A 5,317-nucleotide genomic window follows, 5' to 3' on the forward strand; every position below is an offset into this window, starting at 1 on the left:
CTCTCTCTCTCTCTCTCTCTCTCTCGCTCTCTCACTCACACACATCCCCTCCTACTCTCTCTCTCTTTATCACCTCCCTCCCTCTCATTGGGTTGTCTTTGCAGTGGCCCTAAGTTGATAGCAGCGTGCTGTGTGCGTGTCTGTTTAGGCTTGTTTCCAATGACTGAAAGGAAAGTAGAGCTGCTGTACACACAACCTGGGATACCTTTCATCCATCTGGTTCCCCTTCCCTTCTGCCCCACGTGGGGGGGGGTGATATTAGAACAGTGACCCAAGGTGCCTTTTTCTCCCTGCCTGGTAAACAGATGCATTATCCATGTTAATGACAGGGTCGGGGATGACAGAGTGGTTTTTCTCTAACCAAAGATATCTGGAATTAAGGAGAAAGATTATAGCAACAAAAAAAACACAACAATAAGAAAATGAAATACATAGCAGAAATAGCCTGCAAGACTAATAAGATTTAGGACACTAATAMATGGTCTTTTGATTAAAAAATACTTGTGCATGAGCTCTATAACAACCAAAAATAAAGTTATTTTACCYCACATCAAATAAACCCAAGTAAAAGGCTTGACTCAGCAAATTTGCATAACAATTATACAGATTTGAACACTTGGGGGCTTGGCAGATGTGACCCCCCTCCCTCTGTTGTCTTTGTTGTCATCACTGTTATTGCTGATATTGATTAGCCAGCCTACTGGGTCTGTCCTGTTAGTACTGTCTGCAGTGCAATGCAGTGTTTTGGTGCTATTGGGTGGGCAGCCTTATCCAGAACACAGGTCTCAACTGGTGAATGTACTGTGAATAAAAAAAGACATGGCATAAATGCACCAATAGCACACAAGAGCACAAATAAATGCCTCTGTTTGCTCAGACTATCTGATGGTGTCTGGTCCTTTTGCTGCTTGTTTACAGACAACCGTTTGTTTGTTTGCACCTCATATCCTTCTGTGCTACAAGTTTGCATATGGTTGGAGAGACCTAAATRGCTTAAGTGGGTTAAGAAAGTCAGAGATCCTCCCTTTATTTATGACAATATGCATTCTGTCWATGGCCTCTATGTTATTTATCTGTCTAGGATCGTAATATCATTCAAATTCAACACGACGCAATACAAACCTCAAAATGTTACTTATGTCCAAGAAACTGACACATTGCATAGTGATACTAAACTGCACCCACCTATTGTTGTTTGTCAAGCATTGTCACGCTTGATGAAGCTGCTACTGCTTCTGATGAAAACATTGAGTCACCAGATAAACTGGGGGTAATGACACGCATTGCAAAGTAGGCCTACATTGACAATGCCTTTTTAGCCTTTTGCAGCTATTGTTATTAAATGAAGCYCTTTCTCTTCATGAGAGACAACCTAAATTGCTTGCATTTCAATTTCAATGCCATTCAGTGGGGCTTCTCAGGATTATGCCTGGGCAACATTCAGGCAGGGGTTGGAGTGCCTCCAGGCTTTAATGTTGACTGTGGTTGTGGGTGGTCAGTGAGTGGTCATCAGTGAGTGGTCAAAGCCCACGTCATTCCATGACCTGAGGATCTCTGAGCCCACATCCTAACATGTCATTATCAATCATGACATTACATTATTTTCAATTGATTAGCTGTCATACACCTGTCCCTTCCCTACGACTAGTTCAGTATAACCCTGCAGTTAACTAAGCCATGTCTTGCAAAGACTTCTGCTAAGTAAGGTATTGGCCTGGGCAGGAATCGTGCTGTTAACTGGTGAATGTACTGTGAATAAAAAAAGACATGGCATAAATGCACCAGTTGTGAACAAAGCTAACAGTGCCTGAATTTGATTGTCAATCGAAATATCCTTCCCCCAGGGCCTTGCAAAAACCCAGTTAGGCATAGGTACTAGTAGTCTCTCCAAATCTAGCTCCAAGTAGAGAGGTCTGGATCAGTAGATAGCAGCAAGTCCTGCAGCAAAGATGCTAGTGAGAATACAAATATTTCAGATAAGATATAGAATTGCAACAGCACTAATACTCTATAGTGCCTTCAGAAAGTATTCACACCCATACTGGGAAAAATGGGTTTCGTACTTGGAAAAGATCTAATTCAAAGATGTCAATGTAACTAATATGATGATATGATTATGAAGATATGAAGTGCACTGTAACTGCCAGATCTTTTTATTTTATTTTTAATTTTTGTAACTTTATTTGTACTTTTTTGTGTTCCTACAATAAAAACAAAGTATACTTTTTTTTTTTTTAAGTATTCACACCCCTTGACTTTTTCCACATTTTGTWGTGTTACAAAGTGGGATTCAAATGGATCTACACAAAATACTATGTAATGTCAAAGTGGAAGAATGTTTTTACATTTGTAAAGTAATTATGAAAAATAAAGCACTAATATATCTTGATTAAATAAGTATTCAACCCCATGAGTCAATACATGTTAGAATCACCTTTCCCAGTGATAACAGCTGTGAGTCTTTCTGGTTAAAGTCTCTAAGAGCTTTCCAAACCTRGATTGTGTAACAACATTTGCCCACTACTCTTTTCAAAATTCTTCAAGCTCTGTCAAGTTGGTTGTTCATCATTGCTAGRCAACAATTTTCAAGTCTTGCCATAGATTTTCAAGCAGATTTCAAGCAGACTGTAAGTCGACCAATCAGGAACATTTACTGTCTTTTTGGAGCAACTCCAGTGTAGATTTGGCCTTGTGTTTTGTTATTAAACTGTTGAAAGGTGAATTCATCTCACAGTGTCTGGTGGAATGCAGACTGAACCAGAGCCCCACCTGTTTTGAGCCCCACCTATTTAGCAAAAAAAAAATATATATATATATATTTTTTTTTTTTGCCGGTTTTGCATGTTATGTTGGCATTAATACGTGTTACATATCAGTTTGCAAACAATGTATATATTTTTTTAAATAATTGAGTTAATAAAGCCGAATACAAACATGGTCCAAAATACAGGTGTTTCAGCCKAGCTCATAACTTTCTGTGGTGGTGGGGCAGCCAGAAGAAAATACGGAGTGTAGGCRTTGGTAATGTTCTGTAGTTTTACCGTGATTGGCTCAGTGTTCTGTCACTCATGGGGACACTACGTCACCGGAAAATCTACGGGGAGAGCTCAAAAATTCAAGCCCCTTGGGTTCTGCCATAGAGTTACATTAGAAGTGTTGTGTTGTATTGTGTAGTGGCTTTGCTGGCATGCATCTAAACGTTTTGGGGGGAGTTTGCCAACCAACATTTACATGCAAAAATCGCCACYAGACCTTACAGATAATTGTATGTGTGGGGTAGTCATTCAAAAATCATGACAAACTCTGTTATTGCACAGAGTCGATGCAACTTATTATGTGACACGTTAAGCACATTTTACTCCTTAACTTATTTATGCTTGCCATAACAAAGGGGTTGTATACTTATTGACATAAGACATTTCAGCTTTTCATTTTCTAATCATTTGTAAAATGGGACTCACCATTTGAGAGGCACTCAAATCCAGTCAAAAATGGAGGGTGAGGTCAAAATAGTAGTTTGAGGGTGGGTTTCTATGTGATTTCCTCCAGCAGTCAAAGTGAATGTGATTTAGGCTGTCCTTCTCCCCAGCTCCTTGGTGCAGCAGCAGCATTCTGGTGGTAGGGGTCTCATGGGAGTCACTAGGCCAGCTATGCTGCTCACACAACCCAACTAAGGAGGMTGGATTTAACTTGCTAATGAGTCACCTATCTACCCTCAGTGAATCACATCACAGTGGATTACTCCTTAACTTGGTAGTTTGGCTCCTGGAAGCTGATTGKATGAAAGCAGTCGCAAATCAGACAATACACCACGGGTATGATGCACAACTAAATGTTTACTGTTCTAATTATGTTGGTAACCTCTATATACAGTGCATTTGGAAAGTATTCAGACCCCTTGACTTTTTCTACATTTTGTTATGTTACAGCCTTATTCTAAAATTGATTTTTGTTTAAATCTTCATCAATCTACACACCATACCCCAYATTCACAAAGCAAAAACAGGTTTGRATATTTTAGCAAATTTATTACAAATAAAAAACGAACGAAAATGAAAATGAAAAACRAAAATGACATTTACATAAGCATTTACCCTTTACTCGGTACTTTGTTGAAGCACCTTCGGTTAGCGATTACAGCCTCGRGTATGACGCTAYAAGCTTGGCACACCTGTATTTTGGTAGTTTCTCCTATTCTTCTTTGCAGATCCTCTCAAGCTCTGTCAGGTTGGATGGGGAGCGTTTCTACACAGCTATTTTCAGGTCTCTCCAGAGATGTTCGATCTGGATCAAGTCCGGGCTCTGGCTGGGCCACTCAAGGACATTCAGAGACTTGTTCAGAAGACACTMCTGTGTTGTCTTGGCTGTGTGYTTAGGGTCGGTGTCCTGTTGGAAGGTGAACCTTCACACAGTCTGAGTTCCTGAGCAGGTTTTCACCAAGGATCTCTGTACTTTGCTCCGTTCATCTTTCCCCTYGATCCTGACTAGTCTCCCAGTCCCTGTCGCTGAAAAACATCCCCTCCTCATGATACTGCCCCCACCATGCTTCACCGYAGGGATGGTGGCAGGTTTCCTTCAGACGCGATGCTTGGAATTCAGGCCAAAGAGTTCAATCTTGGTTTCATCGGAACAGAGAATCTTGTTTCTCATGGTCTGAGAGTCCTTTAGGTGCCTTTTGGCAAACTCCAAGCGGGCTGTCATGTGCCTTTTACTGAGGAGTGGCTTCCGTCTGGCCACTCTACCATAARGGCCTGATTGGTGGAATGCTGCAGAGATGGCTGTCCTTCTGGAAGGTTCTCCCATCTCCACAGAGGAACTCTGGAACTCTGTCAGAGTGACCATTGGGTTCTTGGTCACCTCCCTGAACAAGGCTCTTCTCCCCTGATTGTTCAGTTTGGCCGGGCGTCTAGCTCTAGGAAGAGTCTTGGTGGTTCCAAACTTCTTCCATTTAAGAATGATGGAGGCCACTGTGTTCTTGTGGACCTTCAATGCTTCAGACATTTTTTGATAACCTTCCCCAGGTCTGTTCCTCGACACAATCCTATCTTGGATGTCGACGGACAATACCTTCTACCTCATGGCTTGGTTTTGTTCTGAGATGCACTGTCAACTGTGGGGCCTTATACAGTGGGGGAAACAAGTATTTGATACACTGCCGATTTTGCAGGTTTTCCTACTTACAAAGCATGTAGAGGTCTGTAATTTTTATCATAGGTACACTTCAATTGTGAGAGACTCAATTGATTGGACATGATTTGGAAAGGCACACCTGTATATACATGGGGAGAAACATGTATTTGAAACACTGCCGATTTTG

Source organism: Salvelinus sp. IW2-2015, linkage group LG4q.2 (genome assembly GCF_002910315.2).
Source record: "Salvelinus sp. IW2-2015 linkage group LG4q.2, ASM291031v2, whole genome shotgun sequence".
Classification (NCBI taxonomy): domain Eukaryota; kingdom Metazoa; phylum Chordata; class Actinopteri; order Salmoniformes; family Salmonidae; genus Salvelinus; species Salvelinus sp. IW2-2015.